Below are 20435 nucleotides of genomic sequence, written 5' to 3'. Positions count from 1 at the left end.
ATATTACATGAAAATATCATGAATTGTATTTACATTATCAAAGGGAACATAAAGTTTAATATAATTCAGTCTGAATGTGTTTTGTCCTAAATTTAAGCGATGCTGTAACATCAGCCAATCATTACTCAAGTCACAGAAAGTTTTAGTAAAGGTCCAGTGGAAAAGCAAAAATCTCAACCTCACAACAATGTTGACCTCAATAAAACACATTTATAGTGATGCTAACAGAAACTTGATTTCCCTTCGCTTTTAGCACAACTACCATATTAATCTGATTAAAGGCTATTATTAGAGTTTCTTTTGCTGAAGCAAGCGATTAGGAATTGCAATTATAGCACTGCAGGGAAGAATATTTCAGAAATTAAGGAAATCAAAAAATGATGACTTGAGCTCAATGGTGGGCTGAGAACACAAGTCCATAAGTTCTCTATGAGCCTATCAATCTATCATCTTGATGCATTCTCAATCATCTAGGAAAATAAATCTCCAAAAGTTGATTCTGTTCATCTGGACATAGCGTATGAAGAAGTCACTTGGATGAGTGATGTCTCACATGTAAAAACTGAAAAAGAAGAAAGAGAACACCATCACAAATTCAAAAGCCTTCTCTCTTTAAACCTGTCAGCCTATTGTGGATCATTAAAACAATGGATGCTTGTGTACCAACCATAACTTATTTCATTGTGTCAGTTACTACAGTTACTACAGCTGTGTACACAGTGTGAAATAGTTAGATGCTATTAGTTTTATTTATTAGATTTATTTACACTTTAAAAATTCTAACAGGATATGTTCTTAAAGCGTAAGAGAAGTTTGGAATCTCTAAAACTGTGAAATTTTCCAAGGACTTAGAGAGGTTTTTCTCAGAAGAGGTTACAATTATTTGAAGAATTATACAGATACATGAACTTCATTTAGAAATCTCACTGGCAGTATATTCAGTGCACATGAAAAGGGCTTCATTTTATTTCATTTTATCTCCACTGTAAGATTCCCCAAAGACACAGTATGAGGGTCTATAAGCTGGAACACATTCATAATGTGAAAATACATTTTGCATGGCTTTAATATTATTTAACTTTTTATGTTTTATGTAGTTTAATGTAAAGGTTACTGTACAAAAAACAGTTGAGATGCGCAGATTTTTCACTAAAAACTTATGAAAATTAATTATAGCCCCTAATTTTCTTCTGTAATGTTTTTACCTGTTGCTGAAAGTGACCAGTAACTTTATAACAATAACTTCTCAACAACTATAACTCACTATAACTATTACTTAATGAGTAACCAATAACTTGTTCTAGCATAAATGCTATGGTGACTTCCAAACTTCAAAGTCCTTATTTCATCAACAACATAACATTTATTGAATTTGGTTTTATTCGGAATATTTGGAAACATCCAATTTGAATTCTTCTTATTATAGCATACAGTATAGTAGAATGGATTATGAGAAACATTGACAATTACAGGCAAAGCAATATCTATGAAAACATTGCTCTGAGTAAAATAAAGTGCAGTATATAACTACAACCAGTTCACTGATGTTCTCTTAAGGTCTTCTATGCATATTTGATGCACTTAAGGTGGTTTTTGAAGAAATGAAGCTGCAATTTGAATTCTGAGTCATTCTTTCTAGGATTTCTGAACTTGCGATAACGAGCACTTCTGGCTACATGTTGATGGTCAATGGATACATCACCACAAGTGGCAACAAGTAAATAGCCCAGGCCATCCATAAAGAACTCTAGATTAAAAAAAAAACAAGTATTTTAAAATAAAACATTTTGTTATCATAGCTAAGCAAAACTGGAAGCCCCCCCCCTTCTTGTCGCTTTTAAACCAAACTGAAATCTGGACCTACCTGAATGTGCTATCCACTGTAGCTTAGGGTCAAAACCCACCGTCTGTACAGCATCTGTACGGGCCAGGAAGAAGTTGACCACTCCACTGGCCAAAAAGCATTGTGGAACTGAATGTAATTTCTTATTAGACTTCCTGTATAAGCAGCCACCTTCAGTTTCTTCTCCTTCTTCATAGATAAGAGAGAAATAAAACTGATTCTCTTTTACTGACCCACCAACCTAAAAAGAAGAGAAACCGAAAAGCAAGCTATAAATATTGTCATGAACAGAGATGGGCAGTAACATGTTTACTTTTTTTCAAGCAATGAGTAAAGTAAGGGATTACTATTGCAAAAAAAGTAATTAACACGTTATTGCGTTACTAAACTGTGATTTTGTTTGTGAGAGTGTCTCATGACAATGACGTAAGAGCGTGCATGTCCGTGGAAGCAACAGACGTGTGCAGATTAACAATGAACAATATGGAGTGCGGGAGAGAGTACGACCATGCAGCGTTTAAAGTGTGGAAGTACTGACATTACTTTGAGTTTGATTCTGTAAAAAGTGACAAAACCATTAGCGTCCGCTGTTACTCTGCGTGGGAAGAAAAGTTCTTTCTACAGAGAAAAATGTAACTTCAAATCTGAGCAAACACTGAGCACGCTGCCACAGGAATGTGACATTCACAGAGAAATCCCCGGACCACCCCACTGACATGACTGCTGTGACAACGGGCAAACCCTCAAACTCCTGCAAACAGGTTAAAATAGATTTAAGAGCGACAGGACTCAGTGCTGCTGAGTCTTTGATTTTATTTATTTTCTGCTGTGTTTTACTTGTATATTAAAGAGATTAGAGATGAAAGATTAAAATATGATGGATTGTGCAGAAAAAAGAGAATTGGGCTGAAAGGTCTATTGCTTTATATTCAGGTTGTGTATCACGCTTTTAAAAACTAACTAAGTAACTAATTACTTTTGAAAATAGTAATCAGTAAAGTAATGGGATTACTTTCTTGGAGTAGTAATTAGTAGTAACTAATTACTATTTTCAAGTAACTTGGCCAACACTGGCCATGAACGCCGAACAGATAATTGTGACTTCTGTCGGATTATGATATTACTTTATGCCATGTTAGACCCCTAAGTAAAGATTGTGAATTATTATGTAGTTTTAGTTTGCATTATTCTCCTGAATTAGAAGAAGGTGATAACTATTACATTTGGTAAATTGATTTGCATTACATTAGACTGCTGATTTATTGTGAATGGATGATATTGTTTTATGATGCATTATACTGCTGAGTTATAAGAAAATATTGTTCACAGAAAGTCATCGCCTTATTTGTCTGATTAGAAGAGAACAGAGCATACTGCCCCATTTCATCAGGAGCAGATAAACAGGGAGCCAAGGTCGTAGCTTAGGCGCTGTGTGAGAAAGAATGTGAATGTTTAGGCTTTTATGATTAGGTGGGGGCCACTAGAGGCTATAAGAGTTTGATCAAGGCTCCACCATTTTGAGATCTGATGCTGTCTACTGTATGGTGTCCATCTCCCACGCGTGTGTTCATTAAATCATCGTTTGACTTGACCCGGCCGGACCAGTGTGGTTATTTTTGGTTTTCCTCTTGTATCCATCCCCAATATTTGAACCCGTGACAGTTTTGGGGGCTCGTCCTGTGGTATTGGGATGGAAGTTTTGGAGGTTTGGACGGTCCGAGGTGGTTGAACGGGCAGGCACGAGCCAGTGGTCTGACGTGAGTGGGCAAGCCGGCACATTTAAAGGTGAGGCACAACCTGTTGAATGTAAATCCAAACTGTGCCAAATTGGACTGTATAAATTAAAAGTCTACTCACTGAAATTACTGGTGAAGGCCTGTTTTGATTTTGATGAAAAATCTCATGAGTTTTGAAACTTGAAATAAGCTTATAAGTTACAATACTGAGTTAGAGGCTCAAGATAAAGGAAAATAATACTGAGTTAGAGGCTCAAGATAAAGGAAAATAATACTGAGTTAGAGGCTCAAGGTAAAGTAAAATAATACTGAGTTAGAGGCTCAGGTAGTTTGATAGGGAATTGGTCAGTTTGTGAGTTAGAGGCTCCATTGGTCTAAAGCATTGCATCTGTGTTGGCCATGTTGAGAGTTAGAGGCTCCATTGTCCATAACGTTGCATCTGCGTCAGTCATACTCTTGTTTTAGAGGGTTGACGGCGGTTTAAAAGTATTATAAATTTTGTGAGAACGGTGGTTAGAGGCCACTAAGAGGCGCATAGCCCGGAGGTTACGCTCCCTCCTGGCCGCGGACGCGCGACCTTGACCTGTCGGCGAACAGGGTTAGTTCAGTTGGCTTGACTGTGGGGTACAGGGCATCCTGGAACAAGCTAGGAGTTAGAGGCTCCTTATCTGCGCTTTTTTGGACACTTTAAATTGAGTTAGGGACTTTAGAGATGAGGCCAGATACAGTTAGAGGCTGATACTGGTTAATTGATTACAAAAAAGTTGGACTTTCTTCGGTTGGACCCGTTATCTTAAATTTGTCAAAATTGTGTAGGCGCTAAAACTTTCAGGCCTGAGAGTGATTGTAAATATAAGACGTCTTTGTAATATAATAGAAAGTTGAGTGTGAAACGAGGCTGTGTGTGACGACAGTGCACTGCAGCGCTGCGAGCTATTTTTAGATAGTATGTGAACATGCAAATGAGGTGGCTGCTGTGAAGCCCACAGAGGACTTCCTGTTTAGCGTGTTATTGAGTTTTATAAGTATGATTTGCAAACAATGATACATGCCTGTAATTAAAACGCTGATTTTGCTGATTATAATATTACAAATAAAGTTTTGAATGACTACGGTGAATGTTTGATGTTTGGCTGAGTTTTGATATGGGAGAGACGGCTTCGCAGCTGCTGGGGGTAAGTGACCGGAAACTTGCATGCCCATAAAAGGCAACTGCCTGACTGTGTGAACTATGCACCAAGAGAGAGAGTAAAATTTAGGTAGATGAACCAAATGGATGTTGTAAGAAAAGTAGTAAATGAATGTTTTAGTCTCTTAATACAGGTGGATTTCTCTCAACCAGGAGACCTGAGTACAGCAGCAAAAGGATAGATTAACAAAATTGGGATGACACACAGGCCAAGCTCTGGCTCAAAATTTTACAGGTTGACCTATCACTTTGTCCCCACCCGAAAAAGAAGCTTAAAGGACATCTTCTCCTCCAGTTATCGGTTACCATCACTGGAAATTTTCAGGCAAGTTTTTCACTGAATTGTTTTTGGCACCATGTGTCCCTGAATCTCACAAGCAAGCTCTAATTCCTGGCTGAAGACATGGAATGCTGTTATTTAAGGTGGGAGATCAAAATTTGGGAAACAAAATTAAAAACACACACAATTAGAGAAATGCCTTGTTGGAGAAAAAAAAAAGTTAAAATAACCCACCCAAAAACGCACACACACACAATGAAGAAACAGCTTACATTCATGAACACGTGAAGATTTTCCAGCAAGGTTAAAGCAGCAAAACTTAACATACACATGTTGTTAAATGATAAAGTTTATCCACTACTAACAAATAAACTCTCTGGGTTGCAGGACAACAACTTGACTTCAAAAAGACAGACACTGGTATGATAAACCAGTGATGAAATAATAAATTTAGTGGTTAAAAGAGTCAAATTGTGACATGTTTTCCTCTGATTGATTAATACAAGTGATTATTGAATGAAATAAAAATTCCTTTTTTGAATTATTAAACATGATCTTAAGAATTTTAACGTGTACCTGTGTTGTCCTGTCAACTTGGTGGGTTAGGAGTTGATTATATAGTGAGAAAAAACAAAAAAAAGGGGGGGAGAAGGCTGACACAGGGCCTGGCCCCTCTCTGAACAACACAGCCAAAACAACATCATTTTCCTGTTCGTCTGTTTTTGTTTTGTTTTTGTTTTTTCTCTTTATGCTTAATTACAGGCTGCTTTGTCGGCCCGGAAAGCCGAGGCTGACCTGGACTCCTGCTCTCCCCTCTACCATCTTTGCTCTCCCTTCTACCATCTTTGATGTGACCCTGACCAAATGCTACAGCAGCTGGACTCACAACAACAGCCTGAGAATGTCAACAGTGCTGCAGGAAAACGATCTCATGCAGCGGAGACGGAGAACGTTAAATCCAAGGCCCGTTTCACTACACGGGGGAGATTTCCAGACAGCTTCAGCTGACAGAGCTGTGACGAGATGCCTATTAAGCCCGGATGAAAAGTGAGGCCGAGCAAAGAATGCTGACCTTAACAACACTGCATTAAACCTGTGCAGGACAGTGACGGACCAACACGGAGGATCGGGCAGCAAAAAGGGCGTGCCAGAGACACGAGGAGTAACTGAGGTCAGAAGGCACCTCAGATTGGACAAAAGCAGCAGAAGAACATAAGCTGAAGGCACAGGTGTCGGGGCTCAGCCAGGAGCTGACCTCTGAGAAGAGCCGAACAGCAGAGCTGCAGAAGGCCGTGGAGCAAAGCAAGGAAAACATCAATAAACTTCAATCTGATGTGTACGGAAAAGACTCTGAGGTTTCTGCCCTCAGTGAGAGCTCAAGACATCAGAGCAGAAACTGAGCATGCCTCAGGAGGAGCTGGCTGCTAATCGAACCCATCAGTCAGGCTTGGAGTCCCAGATACAGGACTTAAAATCAGGCCGGAGCTTGCTGGAGCAGGAGGTTGCCAAACCTGACGAGAAGCTCCAACACAGGAGCAAACCCTGAAGAACCTACAGAAGCAAAAAGGGTCATGTTAAGGAGGAGCTGGACAAGGAGAAGATGCAGGACACTGGAGAAAAGGACTGCCTCAATTGGGGCCAGAACCAGTATGGAGAGAACTTTGGGCAGCAGCACCAATGGACCCAAACGGACTGAAAAGGGGGAGGCAGGACCCCAGAGCACGCTTCAGGCCATGGTTTACCCAGAACACCAGAACAGGAAAGTGATGAACACAAACACACACACAAACACACACATCTACATACACTGACTCAGAATCAAGAGAAACACACATATGAACACATATGCACTCGTTGATTGACTGAGAAATGACACACACACACGCACACAAATCGAAATGCTGATTCAATTCACTGAGAAGTGATCCACACACACATACACACATACACATGTTTGTGCAATGAAGAGTGATACACACACGCTGATGCAATGAAGAATGCTTTACTAACAAATGCTATGCTGATACGCAAAATGCTGCACACAAACCTCCAAATACAGAATTTGTTACAACAACAAGAAGTAATTGATTGTTAATTGGTTAAATGCATTTCATGTCACCCAGAGGGCATTTGTGTAGATTTAGGGGACAGGGTCTAAAGCAGTTTGGTTATGAAAACAATGTCTGTGAGTGATGTCTGTTTATGGTTCAAGGCCTCGACTGAATTGTTTACTGTGCTTCGCACAGCCTGATAAGGAGCAGTGGTACAGAGTGAAAATGATGAATTAACGGTGTGAGCCTTATTTCGGAGCGCCACATTTTTGTGATTGAGATTTAATTGAAGGAGGAACACACTGAAACATGAAAAAATAAATAAATTTAAAAAAAAGAAAGAAAAGGGGGCCAGCCCTTGGATTTACGTAAGCATCCCATGTGTATTTAACACAATTGCCTCAGGCTTTAAAGATCTGTACAAAATTCAACAGGAAATCATAGCTTCCCTGTATTTCCTATATTGTTGGCATGCTGGTGAGTGCTGTTGCTCCACAGTAAGAAGGTCCTGGGTGCAAGTCCACAGTCTGGCTAGTTTGCAGTGGTTTCTCTCTGGGTATTCTGGTTTCCTGCCACAGTGAAAAGTCATGAAGCTATTAGAGTTAGGTTAATTGATGATTCTAAATTATCCGTGAATGTAAGTGTAAATGGTTGTTTGTTTCTAGGTGATAGACTGGTGACCTGTTCGGGGTGCACCCTGCCTCATAACCTATCACTTTAGAGTTATTTCCCAGCCCTCGTGCAATTAGGATAAAGATAGGAGGATGGTAGTTGTTGTAGACCCATTCAATTTTTATGGTAACCAGAATTTAAACTTTGTTGAACCGTAGGCAATATGAAGACAACATGTAGTATTTAAGGGACCAAGTAGAATTTGGATAAAAGTTATTGAATAGTGTTGAAATAAAATGACAGAATTGTGAAGGATTAAAATATTCCAGGAGCTTAACTTACTCCATCTGAACATGTCTTAATCGTGTAATATGAACTCAAAATGCACAGGTTTACTGAATATGAAAAGGTTGTGTTGATTTAACTCAGTTGTTTAAGTTTCTATCAAAGCGAAACATTTGTGTGTAACTAGTGTCCATTATTGAATCAAATAAGTCCAACATGTTTTTGTCAGTGCGAAAAGAAGTTACGGTACCTGTATTCCTACACAATATTGTCCCGGGACGGAGAAAAACTTTCTGGTGAAGTTTTGTTGATTTTGGGTTTTGCTTAAAACTAGGTTGATTTTATCAGTGAGGTTTGGATTGTTTTCTTTCTCTAAGAGAGAGAAAGATGGTTTTATGTTTGGACATGTTTCCAACGGGCCCCAGTATTTGTTATTATATGAGTATTTTATTGGTTACGTTTGTCTTTGCTTTTGTTACAGTGCACTGAAATAAGAACATCTGAGAGGAGTGATCCACCGGTGGTGATATTTTGGTATTTTGTGAGTTCCTGATTTAACAAATCAGCTCTTTAATCCAGGCCTGAGAGATTGAACTTTAAAGCGCTATAAAACATTCTTACTGAAAACAGTTGCAAAGTATTTTTCTCCATGATTATAATGGGCTCTGGAGAAATTCACTTATATGGGACATTGATCACATGAGAAGTCCTGAGCCTAAAAGGATTGCAGCGAGTCAATCCAGTCCAAAGAAACAAGGAACTGTTTTCCTTTAAAATGATGACGTCATCTTGCTGGTGATGGAGCCTCGAATAGGTTGCGTGTGAGACTCCATTATCAGCAATATCTGGTATGAATGTGTGTGAATGTATGCATGTGACTGGACTGTGATGGACTGACGACTAAAAGTTTAAACTGACTTGATACTGAGACAAAAACGGTACCGACTTTAGGATTAGTAAATGCCCACAAACAATTCACCCAGCCTGTAAAAGAAGGGTGGATGTTTTGTCTCGCTTTGTTTTGTTTTTGCAGGAGTAGAAGGAGGACAGAGACTAAAGGGGGAGGCTGTAGCTTCACATGAGTGTGAACTGCAGACTTAACCCTTTGGTTGCTAATTTTGAGTTACTGATGTTTCCATCAAGAAAATTGTGTTTTATTAGCTGTGTTTCGATTAATGCATCACATTATATTGTTGGGAATGTTAAATGCTAAAATGGAGAGAAGCTTTGATTTCACTCATGACTGAAAATGTTATTATTAACCATAGCAGGCCACTGTAAAAAAGCCAATTAATTTTGATAGAGAAAAAAGCAAAAAAAACCCTCTATTAATGTCTATGAATAACAGGGGAATGATAGACTTGTTACATTTAAAATAGAGATATGTAATGACAAACACTGGTCCACGTCATTTAGGTTCTCCATTGAAATAGTCAATAATTTAGAAAAGTAAGATAGAACCGACAGGGGCATGTGCTGAGATGTGGTGCTGCACAAGAACGAGAGCAAAATAAAGAAAAATTATTGTGTTTAGCTTTGATAAATTAAAATTAAAATGTACCATTACACTCAGAGGATCAATATGAAATTGAATATATGCTAATTTTGTATGAAGTACATGACTGATAACTGTTCTGTCCTGAGCTTTTGTTTTTACAGCGCCCACTTGACCACACCAACAGTTTCTCGCCACCAAAATTGGGGACTTGCAAAGAATAGGGAGGAATATCATCAGAAGTGGGAAAGGTAAGCCCCGATGGGTTCGATAACATTATTAATTTCACGTATGGTCAAATTCTTAAAACTTGACCCCAAACATGAAGAATTCTTCAAACATTTAGAGACAGAGTGGAGTTCTAGATAAACATAATGTAGCAAACCACATAAGGATGGACCATTGGAATTAATAAGATGGTGAAAAACACGCAGGAAAAATGTTGATCATGTTGATTATGTTTATTCCAGTGTGCAGGGATTGGCTAATCTGACCAGGAAATGTTATAAATGGATTGTCGGAACAGTCAGCATTAAAGTCACCTTTGACAGTCCAGACTAAGATGGCGTTGGACATCTTCAGGGCGGAAAAGGGTTGGTGTGACCAAGGTGTGGTTTGGCTTGTTGTATGTATATTTCAAGATGATATGGCTCTGGATGGACCAGTTACCAGGGCATGGAAGGAGGACAGACTTATTAAAGGAAGAGAAGGAATTTTCTGGAATTGGAGATCCTGTGGGTGAATGGTTGACTAAAAGCATGCATAAAATAAAAGCTATTTTTTGTTATTGATTGGTAATAGATTGATAATTGGCCACATTCACAGTTGTATTGACTTGTAGTGGACGTAGTCTACTTCATGTTTAAGCACTCTAATTAACAGATTGAAAATAGTGACATTAAAGGAAGAATATGCAGCGCCACCCTGTCAAATGCCAGTGCCGGTGGGGCTCAGGGATGAATCAGGTGAGCTGGATTCATGGCTGAATTAAAACATAGAGGCCTCTGCTGTGGTCAGTAAGGGATAAAAAGGGTGTGTTTTACTGTTATTTTAGCATCAGCATTATTGTTACATCAGAATCATATAACAAGCATTGCATTGAACATTTATTGAAGCTATTGACATATTAATATTTGTATTACAGTGATTGTTATAACCCCATGTTAATCTTCTATCTACAGGTGTCAAAAGTAGTCAACAAGTTCATGTTGAAGTGAAGTTCATAATAATACAGGTTTTGTTTGTAGACGATTGTGAAGACGCAGGCTCTGGGCGGAGCCCGGAGTTGAACAGATCTAACATGACAATTAAATTGATTTCATTCCCTAACAGAATAACAAGACTGGAGCAACGACACTGGATAGGAGAAAGTCTGATACTTTCTAAGATATGAGGTCACTAACCTTTTCTTTTAATTTTCTAGCTTCATTGAATGGACACATGGTAGAATTAGAAATGGCTAATTTGTTTATGTCTTTTATTAGAATGAGTGGTTTTAATCATTTTTATACATATCTTGCAAATGTGCTTATAATGAGTTGGCACTCGGTTTTTTGAAGGTCATAAGCTTCGTTCGGCGATAGTCCGGACTGATAAAGTGTAGGAAATGCCTTGAGTGCAGCAGGCTAAATGCAAACACGCTTAAACACACATACACTAAATTAGGATAAGTCCTTGGGACATTCTGAATATTCTAAACAAATTCTGAATCACCAAAAGATCAGTAGACAGCAACATTAGATTGTTAGAGCTGGGAAGAGAAGTGTTTTGGTTTTCTGTCTCTTACAGAGGAAGGAACAGACACCAGACGAGGTCACAGATATACGAGGATCCTTGGCAGCAGAGACAGACACGGTGACTGCGGAAACATCAACTGGGTTCAAGTGTCATGGCATTTTGGGCTCCAGCTAGTCACCTCAAAAGGATGGATCCCATAAACACAGCAATAACCATGAAGGGGTTAAAGGAAATCCAGGAACACCACACCAACGACGTTCGAGAGGCTGTTGGTCATAAGGGGGACACGTTCCTGTTCCTTTTTCTGGGAAACACAGCGGTGACCCCAGAATACACAGATCATTGTTTGAAATCGGGGCAGAATAATCCCCTGATCTGTGCAACGACTAAAGGGTTGTCTAACCCCTGATGTTGAAGAAAGAAGAGCAGAGGATCACCCGACTGGAAGACACTGGTGCCTACAGCAATAAAATAAAGGTTAAAAGCTCCTCGGACAGAGGTTCTAGTCTGAGTACGTTTGGAGGGTATAAGGTAGCACCGAAATAAAGCTGTGGGAGAACTGGGGAGTGATGGGAGTATCATCTGTACCTACTGTTGTTGTTGTAATAAAAGTTTTTCTTGCATCTGAACTGCGCAAACACAGAGGTCATCTCACATATGGTTCACCCAACAGGGGGACAAAGGGCCTAAGGAGTAAGGAGAAATGAACCCGGCAACACTGGATTGCAGGGTGTAAGTGAGCTCTTTAAGTCTAAAGAGCTCATCAGGGGGAATTGTCGGATTATGATATTACTTTATGCCATGTTAGACCCCTAAGTAAAGATTGTGAATTATTATGTAGTTTTAGTTTGCATTATTCTCCTGAATTAGAAGAAGGTGATAACTATTACATTTGGTAAATTGATTTGCATTACATTAGACTGCTGATTTATTGTGAATGGATGATATTGTTTTATGATGCATTATACTGCTGAGTTATAAGAAAATATTGTTCACAGAAAGTCATCGCCTTATTTGTCTGATTAGAAGAGAACAGAGCATACTGCCCCATTTCATCAGGAGCAGATAAACAGGGAGCCAAGGTCGTAGCTTAGGCGCTGTGTGAGAAAGAATGTGAATGTTTAGGCTTTTATGATTAGGTGGGGGCCACTAGAGGCTATAAGAGTTTGATCAAGGCTCCACCATTTTGAGATCTGATGCTGTCTGCGGTATGGTGTCCATCTCCCACGCGTGTGTTCATTAAATCATCGTTTGACTTGACCTGGCCGGACCAGTGTTGTTATTTTGGTCTTCCTCTTGTATCCATTCCCAATATTTGAATCCGTAACACTTCTTTTTCTGTTTGTTTTTTTTAAATCAAAACCAAGTCTTTATCGCAAACTAGTTTATGAGGTGGCTAACCTTTTGTACTGTAGTTGACTTAATAAAATGGTCTTCAGCTAAGCTTGGTCCTAACTGTGTCTAACTTTTGCTTGTTATTGGTTGTAACTCTGAATAACAAGAAAAAAAAATCTGATTGGCCACTTTATTGGCTTGCTAAATTGCACTTTGATGCAGCTTAAAAAACAGTCCGTTATTCTAACTTGTTTTTCTTTTTGGAATAGTCAAATAATGCTGATCAGTTGGGTTGTAGTCCAACACAAACTCCAAGTTTAATGACAGCTTCAGTTTACAACTGATATTTGAAACACAACCTAAACCTCTCAACCACTTCCTCCTGCTCACTGTTTACAATATAATACATGTGACTGTGGCTTTTATGCTACATGCTGTACAAAAGGTTATTCCTGTTCCCGTAAAAGTGCAAGGTTTATGATCAGTCTTATCAAAAGGGAATGAGCCTTGGTGGTGATGGTGGAATGGGCGTATTAGGTCACACTTAGAATGCAAACATCTGATTTAGCTAAAGAAGAAAAAAAATCTGACAAAAACACAGAATTCTGCAGTTAATTTAGTGTAGCAGGAATCTAGATCACATTAGTGATGAAAATGATCAACAAATTGGGGGGGGGGGGGGGGGGGTGCTTACAACTGTTAACAGAAATGGATATATATACATATATATTATGTACATAGATCAGTTAGTGTTCTATTTAAAGAAGAAAACATAAATCAGATAACATGAGCTATTTCATTCTCACCACATCCAGTTCAGGGACCGCCTCCATCATCTCCACAAGCTTCTCTATCTTTGTCTTCTCTGTAAACAAAAAGTCATCATCCACCCACAGGAAGTACTTGGTGGTTACCTGGGAAACAGCCAGATTTCTGCCTGCAAACCAGCCCTGAGGATGAAAACATATTTTACAGTCTGTTTTAATGGTCCTTTACCCTCTGAGGTGTAAGTAGTCACTTGTGACATTCATTACTTCTAGACTGGACTATTGTAATTCAGTATTATCAGATTGTTCTGAAAGTTCCTAAAATCACTAATCCAAAACACTGGAGTCTAATCTTAAAAGCTGCAAACTTTTTCTTCTAAAAGCTTACACGTAGGGCTGGATGAAGGCACACTTGACTACCCTCAGACTACTGGATGATTTCATGCGATGCACTGAGCATTTCCTCTCCACTCTTCTTATATTTAGGGGATGAGTGATTTAAAGTCTAATTCTAGAAAAGAAAAAAGCATAAAATCCTATATTTTACTATTTTAATAAATCCTTCAATAATTATACTGCTCTGTCCAAGATGTCTGATAAAACTCAGTATGAATAAAAACCCCCACAAAAAACACAATCTTACGTTCTAAATGTCTATGCATACCTGTGCTGGAGGCATGATGTAATGTTTTCTCCGGTAATGTGCTCTGGTTCAAAGTTGTCATCTGCAACAATAACTTTTATGGTGCTATAGAATTTTCGGATACTGTCCAACAAGACCTTCAGCTGTTCGTACCGCAGGAAGGTCTTTGTGGCGATGGTAACTTGAGAGCTGATATCTGACAGACAGAAGCAAAAAAATGTTTCAAGAAAATAAGACAGATCATCTGCTACAGAGTAGAATGAGTTTTGTGCAAACTGTGCAAATTGAACAGCAAACTTTTCATTGCTGAAGCCGCTACACTGAAGTGCTGCAGCAAGGTCGTTGTTGCCTGTTGTTGTGGTAACCCCCGAACCAAATGGTGGACACCAGAGGTGAAGGGAGCCACCAGGCTGAAGTTGTGTCGGGCTTGGTTAGCCTGTGGGACTCCAGAGGCACCTGAAAGGCCAAGCGGAACGCAGCTTGAGCAGTGGGTGAAGCAAAAAACTTGAGTGTGAGAGCAGTTCAGAGCGGCCATGGAAAAAGACTTTCGGACTACCATGAAGAGATTCTGGCAAACCTTCTGGCGACTCAGGAGGGGAAGGCAGTGCTCTACCTGCACTGTGTATAGTGCGGATGGAGCGCTGCTGACTTCGTTTGAGAACATTGTCGGGCAGTGGAAAGAATACTTTGGAAGGAATACTTCGAGGACCAGCTTAATCTCACTGGCACCGTGAAGGAAGCAGAGTCTAGGGACACATTATTTTTCGCATCTGGTTTCTAAGCACTCAGCCAAAGGAGTTATAGATTTAATAATCCACAAGGAACAAAAACAAATTGTGAAGGGGAATTTAACTTAGAATACTTAATATTTTAAGTGGCAGCACGGTGGCACGGTGGTTAGCACTGTTGCCGCACAGCAAGAAGGTCCTGAGTTCAATTCCAACATCAGGCTGGGGTCTTTCTGTGTGGAGTTTGCATGTTCTCCCCGTGTTTGCGTGGGTTCCCTCCAGGTACTCCAGCTTCCTCCCACCGTCCAAAGACATGCAGCTTGTGGGGATAGGTTAATTGGATAATCCAAATTGTCACTAGGTGTGAATGTGCGAATGAATGTGAGTGTGAATGGTTGTCTGTCCCTGTGTGTTAGCCCTGTTAGCCCTGTCCAGGGTGTACCCTGCCTCTCGCTCTATGACAGCTGGGATAGGCTCCAGCGCCCCCCGCGACCCTGAAAAGGATAAGCGGAAGCGAATGGATGGATGGATACTTAATATTTTAACAACACACTATTCCCACTAACTTGTAGTAAGATACAAAATAAAACCAAAGAAATAATTGGGTTGGCATATACTGTGAAAGAACCTTCATAAAATTCATGGTTTTCCTGCATTTCTCTCTCTCTCTCTTTTAATACCCTTGTTTAAAAAGTAGATTCCTACCTGTCCCCATGTCATACAGGACTGGTACATGAGGCTGCTTGATGGCAATAGCGAACACAGCTTTATGGTTTTCAAACTGGAAAGTTACTAAAAAAAGAAAAAGAAAAAATACTTATTGTACACTAAAAAGAAGATTTGGGCTTAAAAGACAAGACTGAGTTCCCAGACAATGCAGACCAAGGTCTCCAGTGTTGATATGGTAGACTGTGCTAGTATAGGACACTTTGACCAGCACGTCATTGAGCAGCTCCAGGCTCCCGGACTTGATTATCAATTCTTTCTCACCAGAACCTGTGAATTACAATTTCACAACATTTCATTCCAGTGTCTTCTTTAGATTGAAGTTTGATTGTGAATGTCATAACATATCAAACCCATCATATCATGCAGTGACCCCTCCATGCCCTATTCATACTTTCAGGACATAAATGTTCTGCTATAGAATAAAGTTAATGACTCAGAACATATTTGTTCCTGATTTGCAGTGACCCACCCTTTTAAAGGATATATCAGACACAAATCAAGCCAACAAATTAACCTCCACAAAATAACAGATTTGTTTAGTATAGGAGTTCTAGCTTTTTTTGTCACCAATTTGTATATAAACTGATGAGAAGTGGAATCTCACCTTCGACTGTGACCTCTGCTGGTGTAATATCTGTGGTCAGGATCCCTTTAGAGACTTTTAAGACCACCTAGAATAGAAAAATCTGAATAAACTAAAAAGTACTCCAAGTATTCATACTTACACAGACATCTGTGACATCATTCATTTTAATCACAGTGACAGTAAATGCTGGATATAAATTTACATACAATCACAGAAAATTGTTTTCATTTTTAATTTACCTAATTTCTTGTGGTATTTGATTTAGATGTATTATCTTATATTTGAAAGCTGGCCCCAGACCACAACCACAAAACCAGACTCAGTGTCCTGGCCTGATGTTACTGCAGGGCTTTATGTATGCAGCTAGCAAAATGCTAAAGAGAGCTTAGGGGCCATCCACATGGGAAGCACATGACAACCAGAGACCAAAAAAAGTTATTACGGTAATGTAAATAAGTGACTTCAAGTGAGAATGAATGAAGAAAAGCACTGGTGGGGCAACTGGATAGGTCCTGAGTTAGACTTTATACATTAAAGTAATTATATTATTTGAGAAATAGCTTTGGTTTAATAATCATTTAGCAAATTATAAAATTCATATTACTAACACTCTGGCTTTAAATATCCAACTCATCTTCAGCAAAGTATCTAGGGCCTGACAATTTTGCTTACGGTGGGGTTTCTGTCTTCAACTCAAACTCAACACCAAAATGGCTTCATTTGCAAATGACAAAGAATTATTCCTACAACATAAAGAATGCAAATTCAACATCTATGTTTCTTTAAATCTCTATGATAATAGTATTAAAATGAAAGTTACCAAGAGCTTCTAAGGTCATCACAATTACTATGAGGAAATTTAAAGTTTTACCAAGCAGAAATACTACAGTGGCAGCCTTGAAGTTCACTGTTTTTTTAAATGAAACATACAGACCTACCTTTGGAGAAATATTTGATACCCATTTGCACCTCTACTATTCTAACAGAGTTTGTTGAGATTTGCCTATCAAGCTGAACTGTTTTATGACACTAACCTTGTAGCTGCTTCTTTTTCCTGCATGCAGCTGTAAACCTAAAATTAAAATGACCACACTGTGACAGCATCCCATGATGGAAAGAAATAGATACGTCAGTGGTTATATTGACCATATAACAAAGAAAATTTAAAAAGGCAAATGATCAAGGAAGTGACTGAACATGTGAAAACCGAGATCCACCTTCCTGTCTGTAACCATGGTAGCGCTACCCTGAAATTGTGTTTGATAATATATGACATGCTGCAGTGCCTTATTTGGCAGGATCTCTTTTATTACTCATTACCTATGTATTTCTTCATGTCTCACCTGGTATGACAGAGGAGGACAAGGGCTTTACTGTGTAACCTTGGATTGGATACTGCAGAGGAGAGTTGGGCAAAGCAAACAGCTTCTTGGACAGTACAGAAGTTGTCCTGTGGAAGAAATGAGGTGTATGCAACACAGATCATTTTGACTGATCAAGTATAATGACCACAAAGCAACAAATAAGTACTGTGAGGCCAAAGGTCAATCTAAGTAGTGGCATTATTGGATAAGCAATACATTTATCCATATGGGAAATAAAGCATGTAATCATGTTTTCAACAAACATGGAATCATTTCAGTGTGGCTAAAAAAAATGAAAATAGTTAAACACCTCTTGAGTTTTGTTTTTTTTTAGCTTTTGAGATTTAGTAATATTAGATGTGGTTCCGCCCCAACTGCTGGTGCTTTGCCCTGCCCCTGTCCCGATCAACATTTCTCACTTTTTAAGAGCTGGTGTGACTAGACCTCTATTCTGTGTGTCAACGTCATACATTTCTGGGCCCTATACTACAACGTGAGATCAACATACCCAGGGTATCTTTCTATTGTTAGGATTAATGTAGTTTAAGTAAATTTTCAAAATATTCGTCTTTAAATAATAGTAATAAATATTTAAGTGCAGTTTTTCATCCTAAAAGAAAATAAGGCAGAAACATAAAAGGTTATTTGAACAGCTTCACCTTTAAACTCTGAGCCAACATTATTCTGTACATTTGGCGTCGGTACCAGAGAAAATGCATCAACATGATCCACCCTGGAATCCTTGGAAGCGCTAAAAAAGTGCACGTATACATGGCGTGCGATCTGGGAAGCACGCGCGAGTCAGAACTTGGATGCGGCAGGTCCTTGCCACTAGCGATCATGGCTGTTTAGAACTTTTTTCTGCCGCCAAACAGCGCTGCCTTCTTCCGGTTGACCCGATGTTATCGGAGCATGCTCACCCATTGCAGTTTTATTCGTCGCAATGCCAAAGGTATAGGAGGGGAAGTAATAAGCTGGACGTTATGTTCCTAACTGAGACATAGCTTTGCGCTGGTGAAGTGGCACCTTTGCTGGAACATTGCCCAGGTTGTCTGGGATGGGAGACGGGGTTGCCTCTATCATCAAAGACTGTTTTAAATGCAAATAGATTTTTTTTTTCCTCATTTGACTCCCAGCTCCTGACTTTAAGCTGTCCTGTGGTTCTAACTATAGTTACCTTTTATCCACTTAAATATATTGGCCCTGTCTCAATATGCGTACTTGTGCATACTTGTGTTCTCATGTACTCGTGATATGGAGACCAAGTACTGTTCCAATTCAAAGTACGCATCAAGCCGAGAACGCGAAAAATTCCCGGATTTGTCCTCGCTCTGCCCATTTTATCGAGCATGCATCGGTGGTGACTTGTGTGGACTTGGTACAGCTAAATATCCCAGAATGCATTCCGTCCAAAACTCAAACGCGGCAATGGCGAAGGACCGCGGCTAAAAAATATTACTTTTTCTGGGTCACAAAATAAACTTTTAAGATATTTTCAGGCGAGGATGTAGCTGTGTAAACTTCAAATATCTACTCAGTTTATCAAGATATCATATATTTCTATATATTTCCAAACGTGCTCCGATGTTTCTGAGGCCATGGTTCTCAGCCGGAAAAGGGTGGAGTGCCCACTCCGGATCGGGGATGAGTTCCTGCCCCAAGTGGGGGAATTCAAGTATCTCGGGGTCCTATTCGCGAGTGATGGGAGAAGGGAGCTGGAGATCGACAGACAGATTGGTGCTGCGGCTGCAGTGATGCGGACGCTGCACCGATGCGGACGCTGCACCGATTTTATTTGTTCCTGAGTAAATTGGTTTGGCTGAGATTAAAGTTAAGCTTCATAACATATTAATCACAGTTAAATTAAGAGGGGACGGCAGTAAAAACTCCTGTGACATCATCAAGTACGCTGGTGTTCCAATTGTACAAATCGCGAGTCCGTACTCGCGTTCTCGGCAAGTCCGGTCTCGCCGAGAACGCGAGTCTGTACTTGAGAAAGGGCTCTTGACTTGTTGATTTCAGAATTGTGTCTGGGCCAACATGCAAGGGCTACACCCTAGACGTTGTCCTGGGGTACCTACTGAATCTATCTGTGACTGAAACCTGTCTTTTACCTATTTTAGAACATTTAGCAATTTTATTTGATCTTTTAATTCCTACATCTCCAGCCTCTGAGAGGGAAAATTGCTGTTTTCTTTGTATCTGCTGCCTTTTGTTGTTCTTATACATTCTTTTAATGTAACCTTTTATTGTTATGCTATTGACCTGCAGCTTTGAAACTGTGTTGACTTGTCTAAATTAGAAGCTTGTCTATCTGCCATTAGTAGCTGGTTATCTGATCATTTCCTGCTTCTTAATACTGATAAGACCGATTTGATGGTCATTGGACCACAAAAATTTAAGTACTTGTCCCAAAATTTCACCTTGAAAATTGATGTCATAAATTGCAAAGACAAGGTAAAGATTTGGGTGTGTGGTTTGACATGGTGCTCTCCTTTGAGTCCAATGTGGAAGAGAAAACAATGACTGCCCTTTATCACCTAAAGAACATAGAACATATCTAAAATCAGGCAAGTTTTATCACTGGACACTGCAGAGGTACTTGTCCATGCATTTGTGCCTTTGCATTTGATTATTGTAAAGCTCTTCTTTCTGGGTTACCGAAGGAAGGTTTTAAAGGTTTGTAAATGATACAAAATGCAGCTGCTCGCATTTTAACCCTTGTGCTCCCCTTCGGGGCAGCATTTCACAGGCCACGCATCAGGGTTGGCTCCCGCGCCCCGTACACCCACGTTTCCCTCCCTGAATGCCATTCCCGTTTCAATTTTTCTCCTAGTTTCGGGCAGGCTCTATCACGTTCGTCCATGGGAGGCCACTGTTAAAGGGTAATTTATAATTCCAACATTAGCGTCCGCTTCAATATCGCTACCATCTGGGTTTGTTATTTTCAACCTTAAACTCAGCAGTGTGTCATTTAAATCCAGGTAATGCAACCCGTTTCCAGGCACATAAAATTCCAGAGGTCCCCGATCTGTGAGCGCTGTTACTGGTAAAA

The 20435-nt window shown here is 39.6% G+C and overlaps 1 pseudogene; it reads right to left on the bottom strand.

The window, feature by feature from the left end:
- Nucleotides 1-1562: 1562 nt before the first annotated feature.
- LOC148104656 (beta-1,4 N-acetylgalactosaminyltransferase 2-like) lies at nucleotides 1563-18463 on the bottom strand (annotated as a pseudogene).
- Nucleotides 18464-20435: the final 1972 nt, after the last annotated feature.

Source organism: Neolamprologus brichardi, chromosome 3, assembly GCF_056152115.1.
Source record: "Neolamprologus brichardi isolate AB-2024 chromosome 3, ASM5615211v1, whole genome shotgun sequence".
NCBI classification, from domain to species: domain Eukaryota; kingdom Metazoa; phylum Chordata; class Actinopteri; order Cichliformes; family Cichlidae; genus Neolamprologus; species Neolamprologus brichardi.
The sequence above is the reverse complement of the archived record's forward strand: the minus strand, read 5'-3'. Positions and strand labels throughout refer to the sequence as shown.